Below are 15,843 nucleotides of genomic sequence, written 5' to 3'. Positions count from 1 at the left end.
TATTTCAGATATGAGAAACACATTAAAATATGTGTTTTCTTACCTGAAGACCTCAAATATTGCTGGTAAATTTGAAGCTCTCCTTTTTTTTGTATTTGTACCTTTCCTTTCCCTGCAGAGGTAAGTGCTATTCTGAATTCAGGGTTTATCATTCCCATGCATTTCTTTACAGGGTTACTCCATTGCCTCTGTCCCTGTGTGACACACAATCTTGATCCCATGGAAATGCAGAGCTTCTTCGGGCTTTGAAGGAGGCCATTTGGGTGATGTGTAGGGGAAAGATAAAGTGCTAATATTTACTGGGTGTCTACTGTGTACCAGGTCCTGTGTTAGGGGTCTTCCATGTGCTCAGTATGATGCTGGCAGCTTGGACATCGGCCATCAGCATTTGGAGTCAATATCCTTATTTTACAGCCATGAAAACCAGGAACAGAGATGGGAAGTAGTTGCCCCAAAGTCCAACAGTTAATACCTGTCTGACTGCACCAGGTTGTTCCTCAAATTGCAGCTCCTCTGTCCATATAGGGTGCTAGTTGGGAGCCTAGCTGTGTGACTCTGAATGAGTTTCCTGACCTCTCTGGTCTTTCTTCCTTTCTAAATGAGTGGCTCCTGTGCGCCTTCCAGCCCTGATGCAGGAGCAGCTACTGGTGCCCAGAGTGCTTCATCCTCCGTTCATGGTTCTGAGTGCTTTATTTTAGTCATGTGGGCTTTTGTGAACTGGCCTTGAATTTTACCGTGACTTATCACCCCACTTCTTGCATTCACTCACCAGTCTACCCCACATTTATTGAGCATGAGCCAGCATTGGGGCTTCATCCTGACAGTCTAAGAGGCATACATACTCCTTAGTCACATGGCGAGCTTCCTTTCTGAGTTCTGAACAAAAGGCTTAGTAACTCCTTCTTTCCTAAACTGAGGACCACCTGTTAGCATCTCAAGGAGAAAATGCAAGGACAGGGTGGGTGGTGGTGCAAATTTGGGTAAGAGTGTCCTCTGAGGAGACCTCATACATTTAGCTACAGACTACTTTTTTTTTTTAAGATTTTATTTATTTATTTGAGAGAGAGAGAATGAGAGAGAGCACATGAGAGGGGGGAGGGTCAGAGGGAGAAGCAGACTCCCTGCCGAGCAGGGAGCCCGATGCGGGACTCGATCCTGGCACTCCAGGATCATGACCTGAGCCGAAGGCAGTCGCTTAACCAACTGAGCCACCCAGGCGCCCGCTACAGACTACTTTTAAACTGGAAAACCACCTGATACCCATGGACGGTTGGGCTAATAACCAGGTGATCATTTTTGTTTGTATGCTTCCTCAGAGCATCATTCAATTGAAAATGTGTTCTGGAAGGAATGGTGCTGGTAAAGTATAAAATGATAGCTAATACTCTTGGTCACGCTCTTACGGAGGCTGACAAGAGGTGAGTCCAGCAGCCGTAATGCTTGTAGGTGAGTTAGTGGTACTGCTCGCTTGATTATACCGTCATTCCAGCTATTAGCGTTTGCAAGGAGAAAGCTGCCTATCTGAGAAGGACATCAGTTAAAGTGAGTAAAAATGTCAGATTGCTTTGTTTCCTTAAATGTACTGAGAAGGTATGAAAATGTGGTAAAACCCTGTTTTCCTAAAACTGGGAGGAATGAAAGATTTTATTGATACCCTGGGGATGGATAGCAAAGTAAACTTCTCTGGAGAGGCCCTGCTAGAAGGTTTGGATTTTTGAGTCAGGCTCCAAGGGTCTAAGTTGCAGTTCCGTGACTGATTGGCAAGAGAATCTTACATCTCCGTTCTTGTCTGATAATGCCACCCCTTATTCACATTAAGCTGCGTAGGAGGGCCATTTTTATGCTGGAAGTGTGACTTAATTAATGTAATAAAGTTGTTTAACAGAATGGTCGGAGAAGCTATTCAGGTAGGATTTGAGTAATGCCAGAACCCACAGTGTTTGAGACCATGTGGAATCGAAGCGATGGAAGATTTGAGTCTTAGTATGTACAGAGCGTACTGTGCTCACCTCAGAGTCATTCTTTCCTCTAACTCAGCAGAAAACAAGGTCAAAACCAAACCAGAGGGACCAGAGACAAGTCCTCAGTGCTTTGTAATACACGTAATTTCACACAGTGGGTGGAATGAAGGTTGTGGAGATGACAAATTCTTTGAAAGCCAGGGAAAATGTTACGACCCTGACCTTGTACGTTTTACATTTATTTCAGCCCTCCTCATGCTGCATTTTAATTTATGTGCTTACATATCCAGCTCTCTTGGGTCTCTGAGTGCCCCTGGGTCAGGAACTTCATCTTATTCCTGTATTTTCAGTGTATTTTTAACCCAGGGCCTGAGCATCAGAGGTCCTTAATGCATTCATTGAATCTAATTGCTTTATTTGGTTTGTTACAGCTTTGCTGTAAATGCAGTACTTCTAGGTTAGTTTTTATTAGTATCATTGAATGAAGACATGATATTTTTCTGTGATTTAAAATGTTACAATTTCCCCAAATTTTTAGATTTCCCCACACTGAGTTCACATACTTAGATGTTTAAAGGGGATTGGGAGTAGCATTAATTTTAAAGGCAAAATGATGTTTTTATAGAATCTGACTTTGACTCCTTTAAATCTAAGTAATTACCAGATATTAAAAATGTCATGTCATGAATCTCTGTGGCTATGATAGCATCTAATATGTGAGGAACCATCTGTTTAGATAGCTATTTACAATGTGACAAATAGCTTCTCTCTTGAAACCAAGAAAAAACCAAAATGCGAAGATAAAGAAACCTATTCATGGAGTCTTTTTTTTTTTTAATTTTATTATGTTAATCACTATATATTACATCATTAGTTTTTGATGTAGTGTTCCATGATTCATTGTTTGCGTATAACACCCAGTGCTCCATTCAATATGTACCCTCTTTAATACCCATCACCAGGCTAACACATCCCCCTACCCACCTCCCCTCTAGAACCCTCAGTTTGTTTCTCAGAGTCCATAGTCTCTCATGGTTCGTCTCCCCCTCCAATATCCCCTCTTCATTTTACCTTTCCTACTATCTTTTTTTTTTTTTTTTTAACATATATTACTTGTTTCACTGGTACAGGTCTGTGATTCAACAGTCTTACACAATTCACAGCGCTCACCATAGCACATATCCTCCCCAATGTCCATCACCCAGCCACCCCATCCCTCCCACCCCACCCCCCACTCCAGCAACCCTCAGTTTGTTTCCTGAGATTAAGAATTCCTCATATCAGTGAGATCATATGATACATGTCTTTCTCTGATTCACTTATTTTGCTCAGCATAATACCCTCCAGTTCCATCCACATTGTTGCAAATGGCAAGATTTCATTCCTTTTGATGGCTGCATAATATTCCATTGTATATGTATACCACATCTTCTTTATCCATTCATCTGTCAATGGACATCTTGGCTCATTCCACAGTTTGGCTATAGGGGACATTGCTGCTATAAACATTGGGGCGCATGTACCCCTTCGGATCCCTACATTTGTATCTTTGGGGTAAATACCCAGTAGTGCAATTGCTGGGTCGTATGGTAGCTCTATTTTCAACTTTTTGAGGAACCTCCATACTGTTTTCCAGAGTGGCTACACCAGCTTGCATTCCCACCAACAGTGTAGGAGGGTTCCCCTTTCTCCACATCCCCGCCAACATCTGTCGTTTCCTGACTTGTTAATTTTAGCCATTCTGACTGGTGTGAGGTGGTATTTCATTGAGGTTTTGATTTGGATTTCCCTGATGCCGAGCGATATTGAGCACTTTTTCATGTGTCTGTTGGCCATTTGGATGTCCTCTTTGGAAGAATGTCTGTTCATGTCTTCTGCCCATTTCTTGATTGGATTATTTGTTCTTTGGGTGTTGAGTTTGATAAGTTCTTTATAGATTTTGGATTCTAGCCCTTTATCTGATATGTCATTTGCAAATATCTTCTCCCATTCTGTCAGTTGTCTTTTGGTTTTGTTGACTGTTTCTTTTGCTGTGCAAAAGCTTTTTATTTTAATGAAGTCCCAATAGTTCATTTTTGCCCTTGTTTCCCTTTGGCGATGTTTCTAGGAAGAAGTTGCTGCAGCTGAGGTCGAAGAGGTTGCTGCCTGTGTTCTCCTTTAGGATTTTGATGGACTCCTGTCTCACATTTAGGTCTTTCAACCATTTGCAGTCTATTTTTGTGTGTGGTATAAGGAAATGGTCCAGTTTCATTCTTCTGCATGTGGCTGTCCAGTTTTCCCAACACCATTTGTTGAAGAGACCGTCCTTTTCCACTGGACATTCTCTCCTGCTCTGTCGAAGATGAGTTGACCATAGAGTTGAGGGTCCATTTCTGGGCTCTCTATTCTGTTCCATTGATCTATGTGTCTGTTTTTATGCCAGTACCATACTGTCTTGATGATGACAGCTTTGTAATAGAGCTTGAAATCAACTTTTTCAACATTCTTCTGGCTATTCGGGGTCTTCTCTGGTTCCATATAAATTTTAGGATTATTTGTTCCATTTCATTGAAAAAAGTGGATGGTATTTTGATAGGGATTGCATTAAATGTGTAGATTGCTCTAGGTAGCATTGACATCTTCACAATATTTGTTCTTCCAATCCATGAGCATGGAAAGTTTTTCCATTCGTGTCTCCCTCAATTTCTTTCATGAGTATTTTATAGTTTTCTGAGTACAGATTCTTTGCCTCTTTGGTTAGATTTATTCCTAGGTATCCTAGGTTTTGGGTGCAATTGTAAATGGGATCGACTCCTTAATTTCTCTTTCTTCTGTCTTGTTGTTGGTGTATAGGAATGCCACTGATTTCTGTGCATTGATTTTATATCCTGCCGCTTTACTGAATTCCTATATGAGTTCTAGCAGTTTTGAGGTGGAGTCTTTTGGGTTTTCCACATAAAGTATCATATCCTCTGCAAAGAGTGAGAGTTTGACTTCTTTGCTGGTTTGGATGCCTTTTATTTCTTTTTGTTTTCTGATTGCTGTGGCTAGGACTTCTAGTACTATGTTGAATAGCAGTGGTGATAGTGGACATCCCTGCCATGTTCCTGACCTTAGGGGGAAAGCTCTCAGTTTTTCCCCATTGAGAATGATATTCGCTGTGGGTTTTCGTAGATGGCTTTCATAATATTGAGGTATGTACCCTCTATCCCTACACTGTAAAGAGTTTTAATCAAGGTTGCTGTACCTTGTCAAATGCTTTTTCTGCATCTATTGAGAGGATCATATGGTTCTTGTTCTTTCTCTTATTTATGTATTGTATCACATTGATTGATTTGCAGATGTTGAATCAACCTTGCAGCCCAGGAATAAATCCCACTTGGTTGTGGTGAATAGTCCTTTTAATGTACTGTTGGATCCTATTGGCTAATATTTTGGTGAGAATCTTTGCATCCATGTTCATCAGGGATATTGGTCTGTAATCCTCCTTTTAAATGGGGTCTTTGTCTGGTTTTGGGATCAAGGTAAAGGTGGCCTCATAAAACAAATTTGGAAGTTTTCCTTCCATTTCCATTTTTTGGAACAGTTTCAGAAGAATAGGTACTAATTCTTCTTTAAATGTTTGGTAGAATTCCCCTGGGAAGCCATCTGGCCCTGGGCTTTTGTTTGTTGGGAGATTTTTGATGACTGCTTCAATTTCCTTAGTGGTTATAGGTCTGTTCAGGTTTTCTGTTTCTTCCTGGTTCAGTTTTGGTAGTTGAGACATCTATAGGAATGCATCCATTTCTTGCAGATTATCTAATTTGCTTGCAGATATTTGCTCATAATATGTTCTTAAAATTGTTTGTATTTCTTTGGTGTTGGTTGGGATCTCTCCTCTTTCATTCATGATTTTATTTATTTGGGTCATTTCTCTTTTTCTTTTTGATAAGTCTGGCCAGGGGCTTATCAGTCTTACTAATTCTTTCAAAGAACCAGCTCCCAGTTTCGTTGATCTGTTCTACTGTTCTTTTGGTTTCTATTTCATTGATTTCTGCTCTGATCTTTATTATTTCTCTTCCCCTCCTGGATTAAGGCTTTATCTGCTGTTCTTCCTCCAGCTCCTTTAGGTGTAGGGTTAGGTTGTGTATTTGAGACCTTTCTTGTTTCTTGAGAAAGGCTTGCATTGCTATATATTTTCCTCTTAGGACTGCCTTTGCTGTATCCCAAAGATTTTGAACAATTGTGTTTTCATTTTCATTTGTTTCCATGAATTTTTTAAATTCTTCTTTAATTTCCTGGTTGACCCATTCATTCTTTAGTAGGATGCTCTTTAGCCTCCATGTGTTTGAGTTCTTTCCGACTTTCCTCTTGTGATTGAGTTCTAGTTTCAAAGCATTGTGGTCTGAAACTATGCAGGGAATTATCCCAGTCTTTTGGTACCAGTTGAGACCTGATTTGTGACCTAGGATGTGATCTATTCTGGGGAATGTTCCATGGGTACTAGAGAAGAATGTGTATTCCGTTGCTTTGGGATGGAATGTTCTGAATATATCTGTGAAGTCCATTTGGTCTAGTGTGTCATTTAAAGCCTTTATTTCCTTGCTGATCTTTTGCTTAGATGATCTGTCCATTTCAGTGAGGGGGGTGTTAAAGTCCCCCCCCATTACCGTATTATTGTCAGTGTGTTTCTTTGCTTTTGTTATTAATTGGCTTATATAATTGGCTGCTCCCATGTTAGGGGCATAGATATTTACAATTGTTAGATCTTCTTGTTGGATAGACCCTTTAAGTAGGATATAGTGTCCTTCCTCATCTCTTATTACAGTCTTTGGTTTAAAATCCAATTTGTCTGGTACAAGGATTGCCACCCCAGCTTTCTTTTGGTGTCCATTAGCAAGGTAAATCATTTTCCACTCCCTCACTTTCAATCCGGAGGTGTCTTTGGGTCTAAAATGAGTCTCTTGCAGACAGCATATCAATGGGTCTTGTTTTTTTATCCAATCTGATAGCCTGTGTCTTTTGATTGGGGCATTTAGCCCATTTACATTCAGGGTAACTATTGAAAGATAGGAATTTAGTGCCATTGTATGGCCTGTAAGGTGACTGTTACTGTATATTATCTCTATTCCTTTCTGGTCTATGTTACTTTTAGGCTCTCTCTTTGCTTAGAGGACCCCTTTCAATATTTCCTGTAGGGCTGGTTTTGTGTTTGCAAATTCGTTTAGTTTTTGTTTGTCCTGGAAGCTTTTTATCTCTCCTTCTATTTTCAATGACAGCCTAGCTGGATATAGTATTCTTGGCTGCATATTTTTCTCATTTAGTGCTCTGAATATATCATGCCAGTCCTTTCTTGCCTGCCAGGTCTCTGTAGATAGGTCTGTTGACAGTCTAATGTTTCTACCATTTAGGTTACATATCTCTTCTCCCAAGCTGCTTTCAGGAGGAGAATAGATGAATGAGAGAACAAAATGCTAACAGGGTAACAATGACCTCAGAAAAATATACAATAAAGAAATCAGAAGAGACCTGAAACCGGGGGGAAAGAAAGGGAAAGAAAGATAATAGAAAAAAAAAAGAAAGAAAAAGATTAAAAAAAGAGTATGATCAAATATGATCAGGCTGGTGAATAGATCAGTGCCACACACTAGCTTTTGGGCATATTTTGGTCTGTTAGAAGAAACTGCCTCCCAAAATTTTAAAGAAAAGCTTATATATGTACAAAAATAAGGGTAAATACAATGAAGGGATGGCATATAACTGTAAAGATGAAAATTAGTTTTTATAAAAGTGATAAGAAGTTGGTTGGAAAAAAGGATTTAAAAAAAAAAAGGAGAGAATGTGATCAGTCAGAAGACTAGAACAAAGCCATATACTAGAGATTTAGGGTATATTTTGGTCTGTTAGAAGAAACTGTATCCCTAAATTTTATTAATTTTTTAATTTTAATTTTTTTTTTGGTTAACTACTATAAAGGGATAGAATATGACTCCAAAAATGAAAAATAAAAGTTTTAAAAATGGGATTGATAAGGTGTTGGTTGAAAAGGAAAAAGAAAATTTCAAAAAAGAAAAAAATAGAAAATTAAAAAAATTAACTTTGGGGCGCCTGGGTGGCTCAGATGGTTAAGCGTCTGCCTTCGGCTCAGGTCATGATCCCAGGGTCCTGGGATCGAGTCCCGCATCAGGCTCTCTGCTCCTTGGGAGCCTGCTTCTCCCTCTGCCTCTCTCTCTCTCTCTCTCTCTCTCTCTGTCTCTCATGAATAAATAAATAAAATCTTTAAAAAAAAAATTAACTTTGAAAGACTAAAGAATCACGGGGGAAAAAGCCATGAATTCTATGTGCTGTATTCCTCTAGTGCTGGAGTTCTCCTGTTCTCATTGATTGGTAAACTTGGTCTTGGCTGGCTGTTCTTGCTGATCTTCTGCCGGAGGGGCCTGTTGCCGTGGTTCTTAAATGTCTTTGCTGGAGGCAGGATTGCCCTGCCCTTGACAGGCCGGGCTAAGTAATCTGCTTGGGTTTGCTCTGGGAGCTTTTGTTCCCTGCAAGCTTTCTGTACAGCTTCGGAGGATGAGAGTGAAATGGCGGCTTCCCAATCTCTGCCCGGAGGAGCTGAGAACTTGGGGCCCTGCTCCTCAGTGAGCCCCAGAGAAAAACAGTGAATCACTCCTGTCTCCCCGGTCTCCGGCCGCACTCCATGCTCACCTGGCCTGTGACCAAGTGTTTCTAGCTCTGGCACCTGACCCCGTTTGGAGTCTCCAAACCCAGGAGATCCCTGTGGTGCGCTCCCGTGCTGCTCCTCCCGGGGGAGGAAGGGGAGTCTCCCCGGACCTGCCGCTTGTTGGGTCCCTGCTGGAGGAGCAGTGGCCCGACTGTGCCCCAGATCACAGTCTGTGGCAACCCTGAGCTGAGAGCCCGCGCCTCGGCTCCATCTCTGGCACTAAGTGAGAGGGAGGGAGGAAGGAAGGAACAGAGGTGCTGATGGGTGTCCAGAATCTAAATTTAACCTGTTGGTCTAAGTTGCTGAGAATTGTTATATCCTTGGATATGCCTATCTCTAAAAATACACATTTTGAGCCAAATCTAAGTGATTTTAGAATATGATTGATTCTATAATACTCTCCACATCATGGACTCTATTGAAAAGGAATGGCTTAAATTAGCAGATTTTGGCCTGAAACCAAAATGCTCTTTGGTTTTCTTGAAATATTCCTATTATTCTGTCTGACCTGTATTCCTTCCCTCCTAAATCTCTGCACTCTTTCAACACCCAACACAGATGGAATTTGAGTCACAGGGAGATCATGCAGCATAATGTAATGACTTGTAGGCCAGGAACACCTCAACTCAGGGGTGCCAAACCCTCAGGGAATATTGGCACTGAGAGATCTGTGACCAGGGCACACTAATTAATTGTAGATTTTTCCCCCCCCTTGGAGCCCAAAGCAGCTGCAGAATCCCAAGGCCATGCCACCAACCAGGTTGATTAAAAAAAGAATCCTATTGGCCATGGTGGCCTACCTTTCCAGTTTCTCCCAGTTAGAAGTAACCTCTCCTCTTTTAATTCTTTTTTTTTTTTTAAGATTTTATTTATTTATTTGAGAGAGAGAATGAGAGAGAGAGCATGAGAGGGGGGAGGGTCAGAGGGAGAAGCAGACTCCCTGCTGAGCAGGGAGCCCGATGCGGGACTCGATCCAGGGACTCCAGGATCATGACCTGAGCCGAAGGCAGTCGCTTAACCAACTGAGCCACCCAGGCGCCCTCCTCTTTTAATTCTTATTAAAAATAGGTGTATTAATTATTGAGTAGATATAAAATATAAAGTGTACATAAGATAAAGAATGAGACAATCTTAAATACCTGTTTATCCACCACCCAGTTTAAACAAAAGACCATAAACATTGCCTTTGAACACTCCTGTGGCCTCTCCCTGATTGTATTTTTTTTTCCTCTTCCATATTAAAGGTAACTACTAAATTTGGGGATTTTCATTATTTTATAGTTTTACTATACATTCATATCCCTAAATAATACATAGTTTAGTTTTTTAAACTTTTTAAAATTTTTGTTTCTTAAAATTCAAGGATAATTAGCATGTATCATTATACATAGTTTAGTTTTTGAATTTTACATAAACAGGAACAGTGTATTTTTGAGACTTTTTTTCACCTGAAGATAAATTGGAGAAGATTCATCTAGGTTGTTATGGACTGGTGTAGTTCATTCATATCTGCTCCTGTATAGTATTCCAGTGTATTAATATACCTAACATTTCTATTCTTCCATTTACAGACACTTGCATGATTCGGCTTGGAGCTATTAAGAACAATTTTCTTGGGGCACCTGGGTGGTGTAGTTGGTTAATTGTCTGACTCTTGGTTTCGGCTCAGGTTGTGATCTCAGGGTCATGAGATGGAGCCCAATGTTGGGTGCTGTGCACAGCACAGAATTTACTTAGGACTGTCCTTCCCCTCCCTCAAATAAATAAATATTAAAAAAAACCCAAATTTCTTATAAATCCTCTTGTATACGTCTCCAGGTGCAAGAGTTTTTTGAAGGATTTACCCAGGAGTGAAATTGCTGGGCCACAGGCTATAAACCTGCTCAGCCATATTAAAGGCCAAATTGTTTTCCAAATAGGTTATATCCATTTACACTTTCACCATCAATACATAATTTCAATGACCATGATGATGATGACAGATGGCTAACTCACATAGTGTTCACTGTGCCTGGCAATCCTCTGAGCACTTCACACCTATAAACTCATCCAGTCCCCACAACAGCTCTGAGTGCCCTCATTGGTCTACATCCTTGCCAGCCCTGAAAGTGTCTTTTATATTTTGCCAGTCTGGTGGATGGGAAATGGTAACTTATTGTGGTTTTTTTTTTTTTTTTTTTTTTTTTTTTTTTTTTATTGTGGTTTTTACTTTGTATTTCTTTGTATTAGTAATGACATGGAGCATCTCTTCCTAGGTCTTATGGAGTGCCTGTTCAAGTCCCTCCCTCATTTTTAAATTGGGTTGTCTGTTGGTTATCTTTAAATCATAACTGTGCTTTTTCTGCTTTCTGTTGTAACTCTTCACATCCTATCTTATTTCTTCCATTAAACTGTGAGCTCCCTCAGAGACTGACAGTGTTTTAGATGTTTGTGTTCTCACAGAGCCAAGTATTATGATTTGAACCTGGTCATTTTACAGGGATACTTATTTTTGAAAGTTTGTGCCCTTTTACCAACCTCTTCTATTTTCCCTAGCCCCCATTTCTATGAGTTTTACTTTTTTTTTAAGATTCTACATATAAATGATACCATGCAGTATTTGCCTTTCTGTATTGTCTTCAAGGCCCATCCATATTGCAAATGGCAGGATATCCTTCTTTCTCATGGCTGAATAATATTCTTGGTTGTGTGTGTGTGTGTGTATCTTGGTGTGATACTGTGAATTATAAGAATTTTTTTTTTGGTCCCCGTTTCTGGTACAGAGTTTCTAAAACTCTTGGAGTTTTCTAAGTGATGGGAGCAATAGAGCTCTCTGTTAATGAGGTGACTTTTGTAAAGCAAAAATGGGGGCTGGTTGCCAGTGGAGCTAACCATGTGATTAGAGGGTTGGAACTTACAGTCCCAGGAGGGAAGAAGAACTGGAGGATTCATCAGTTGCCAAAGACTTAATGCATCATGACCGTGTAATGAAGCTTCCCTATAACCCCAAAAGGCCAGGTTTCAGAGAGCTTCTGGGTTGGCAAACGTGTGGAGGGGCTGGAAGAAGAGTGCCCCTAGAGAGGCCATGGAAGCTCTGTGCCCTTCCCCCATGCCTTGCCCTATGCTTTTCTTCCATCTGGCTACTCCCACATTATATCTTTTTGTAATAAACCAGTAAGCAAAATGTTTCTCCAGGTTCTATAAGCTGTTCTAGCAAATTAATCAAAGCCAAGGAGAGGGTTTTAGAAACCTCTGATTTTCATTTATCTAGTTGGTTAGAAGCACAGATAATATATAACCTAGGCTTGCAATTGGCCCCTGTGTGGAGGACTGTCTTGTGGGGCTGAGCCCTTTTATCTGTGGAATCTGATGCAGTCTACCTGGAGAGGTAGATAGGATCAGAATGGAATTAAATTGGGTTGAAATCTTGGACACCCTGGTGGTGCCTGAGAATTGCTTGTTGGTGTGAGGAAACCTACACACTCAATGCTGCAGTGAACATGAGAGAGCAGATATCTCTTCAATAGCCTATTTTCATTTCCTTTGAATATACAGAAGTAGGATTGCTAGATCATATGGTAGCTTTATTTCTAATATTCTAGGAACTTCCATATGGTTTTAGTGGCTGTACTAATTTACATTCCTACCAACAGTGCACAAGGGTTCCCTTTTCTCTATCCTTGCCAGCACTTATCTTCTGGATGTAGCCATTCTAACAGGTATGAGGTGATATTTGCATTTTGATTTGCATTTCCCTGATTAGTGATGTTGAATACCTTTTTATGTATATACTGGTTAGCCATTTGTAGGTCTCCTTTTAAATGTCTATTCAGTTCCTCTGCCCAGTTTTTAATCAGATTTTTTTTTTTGACTATTGAGTTATAGAAGTTCTTATACCTTGGGTATTAAACCCTTAATCAGACACATGATTTGCAAATACTTTCTCATATTCTGTAGGTTGTTTTTACACTTCGTTGATGGTTTGCTTTACTGTGCAGAAGCTTTTTAATTTGTTGTAGTCCCATTTGTTTTTGCTTTTGTTGCCTTTGCTTTTGGTGTCCATAGGATTATCTATTGAATGAAGTAGAGAAGACCAATTTTTGCTTTATAAAATGTTAATCCTTCCCCCCAATCCAACCTGAAACATTTTCCCTCACAGATGAACTAAATACCTGCTGGGGATGTTGCAAAAGGAATTCCTCCATTGGGAAGGAGGTTGGACTATATAATATTAACTTTCTTCCAACTCTAAAATTTTTCAATCCCTGTGAAAATCTTTGACCTATCCAGAAAAGTTCCCTTTGTATCCTGCTTCTAAGCCTTGACCAACCAGCTTCCTGGGTCACTTAGTCACTTACTTAAAAACAAAACCTAACTTTATTATGAAATACAACACAGATAAGCAGACAAGTACATAAAGTATATGGATAATTATAGCACCCAAGTCACTCAATTTTTAAAACAACCTCTATTGTGATGTTGGGTAGAAGATCAGCCACCCTTAGAAATTCAGCCTCTTGGGATGATCCAGAGAGGGTTGGCAAACTATGGTCTGTGGGCCACATGTGGCTCAATTAGTGGTTTTGTAAATAAAGTTTTCTTAGAACAGTCATGCTAATTTGTTTTTGTGTCCTCTATGGCTACTTTCATGTTACAGTCGCAGAGTTGAGTAGTTGTAGCAGAGGCTGTATGGCCTGCAAAGCAGAAAATATTTACCCTCTGGTCCTTCATAAAAGTTTGCCAACTGCTATTCTAGAGTCTGACTTGGAAAAACAGAACTGCTTCTATGTCCTGTGTGGTTTCTTCCCAATAAAAGTAGTCTAGAAAGCTTTTAAGAAAAGGAAGTTAAATAATTATAACATTCAAAAACATTATGCTCTAGGATCTATTTTAATGAAATCTTAAGAATAGCCAGAAACTAAGCCCAAAGCAAATTACCTCTAAATCTTGACCTCCTTAAGGGTGTGCTGAACTGCATCAACAACATTTTATAACGAAAAGACTGGAGCAACCCAATAATTTTTAGGTCACAGGGTATAACTAATTGAATAGAAAGACCTCAACATCTTGAGATTATATCCCTGGAGAAGGCAACACCTGAAACATACTGAGTTTTTTGATTAACTTATTCCTCAGTGAGTAGAGGTGAAACATTAAGCAGATGAAAATACTTGATGGGAAATAGAGCTAGAATTTTGGAATTGACATTTGGGAAGTGCATATGCACGCTGCCCCCTTCCCAGCAACACACACACACACACACACACGCATGAAACATATTGAGTTTTTTGATTAACGTATTTCTCAGTGAAACATTAAGCAGATGAAAACACTTGATGGGAAATGGAGCTAGAATTTTGGAATTGACATTTGGGAAGTGCATATGCACACTGCCCCCTTCCCAGCAACACACACACACACACACACACACACACGATGCTTAGTCAAATACAAACCAAGATGAGATAACCCCTGGTCCGTATGTTTTCTACTTGGTCACAGAAAGTTTTGGCTTTAATTCTTTTTCACAACTGTCAATTTCACTATAGGAAAATCAATCTAATTCTCTTCGGACAATCTCACAAATGAAAAAGTAGGGAATAATTTTAGCTTACATGCTTATACGGTAAGTGCAGTTGAAGCCCAGTGATTGTATCAAGTTCATTAAAAAAAAAATTCCAGTGTAATCTTTCCTCCAAGCTGTATTTCAGTCTAAAGGTCTGATATGCTCAGGGGGTGGGGTACCTTTTGTTGTGCTTCTCTGGGGTGAAGAGGTAAACTGAGAAAGGGCTATATAATTCAAAGCTTGATTACACCATCTTTCCTCCTCCTCCCCTCTACAATTAAAAAAATATATATATAAATGTCTTTTCAAATTTGCATTTGAAGAATGTGTAGGGTTTGAGTGAAAAACTAAGCACATTAAAATAGCTGTCTTCGAAATAGAATTATTTTTCCTTCCTCCAGGAAATAAATACTGGAAGTACAGCTCTTTGGAAATGTATTTCTTAAAAATGATGTGTAGAACATGGGTGAGTTGGAGATCAGAAGGAGGGCATAGACCCAAACTGGAACCCTCTCCTCTAAGAAGAGTGATCCATGTGCATGTGAATGTATCTCTTGCATTATTAGTTCCTTTTATATCCTTCATCAAAGCAGGTATAAATGATAGGTGGCAGTATGATACAATGGTTGGGAGTTCAGTGTTTGTCATCACACCTGGGATCACTCCCTAGATCCAAGACTTCCTAATTGTGTGACCTTGGGGAAAGTTGTTTGTCCTCTCAGAATCTTAAGTACCTCACCTGAAAAGTGAAAGCAGTACTGATCTCTACCATGGAGTTGTTTTAAGTATTAAATGACATAATACATAGAAAAGCCTTAATGTGGTACCTAGAATATAGTAAAGGAGTGAGAGAAAAATGAACAGGATGCTCACATGCTTGTTAGTTGCTACTCCAGGGGTGAAGCTACTGCCAATTGGTACAGGTTATGTGTGTGTGTGTGTGTGTGTGTATGTGTTTGGCATTCTGACATTTTAGAGATAAGAGCCTTTTGCTTGTTACTGAAAACATTTAGTAGCTTTCTCCCAGCTGTGTTTTTAGATACTCAGATTTTTAAAAATTTGCAATCCGTACTGTAACCACGCACTTCTTACCAATTGATGATTAAAAGCAGCATTGAGTAAAGGTGCCAAAAGGTTAAATGATGATAGTAAACACTTAATGAGTGCTTGCTCTAATGTCTGGTGCTATTCATTCACGAACTAGTTCTCTTAATCTTCATAAAACCTTAGAAGGTAGCAGTTATTATTCCCATTATACAGGAGGGGAAGTAACCTATCCAGGTTACAACAGCTAGGAATGGGTAGACCCAGAACTCAGGGCTAGGCATTCTGGCTCCCAAGCCTGTTCTGGGCAAGTCATTGGGTCCTGGATGCTCAGATTTTCCTGACCTCTTCTTGGCGGTGAGCAGAGTGATTGCTGGAGCTGAGGCTGTCAGAATGAACTCCTGAGAGCAGTCTGCAGAGAGCTAGACCCATGTTAGAACTCATGTAAGTTAATGGTTTGGTTCAAAATCACCCTAGGGATTCAGCACCAGAAATGACTCAGGGCCTCCCTGCCTGGGAAGATGAGGTCTTGCCACCTCAGTTTACTTTTCTTTCTAGACCTTTTATTATGGGGATCAGGGAATATAGACTCCAGTATAATTGCTGGAGTCTGT

General features: G+C 40.0%; 1 protein-coding gene across 1 annotated transcript in view; it reads left to right on the top strand.

Annotated features, from left to right (window-relative positions):
* The window catches only part of ANO4 (anoctamin 4), a 396,544-nt gene that overhangs the window by 19,817 nt on the left and 360,884 nt on the right, over positions 1 to 15,843 (top strand). The gene's annotated exons all lie outside the window — the stretch shown is intronic.

This window comes from Mirounga angustirostris, unplaced genomic scaffold, assembly GCF_029215605.1.
Source record: "Mirounga angustirostris isolate CCGP_5_RB_7025 unplaced genomic scaffold, mMirAng1.0.hap1 SCAF_5, whole genome shotgun sequence".
NCBI lineage: Eukaryota > Metazoa > Chordata > Mammalia > Carnivora > Phocidae > Mirounga > Mirounga angustirostris.
Note: the sequence above shows the minus strand (reverse complement) of the source record. Positions and strands in the feature narration are given on the sequence as shown.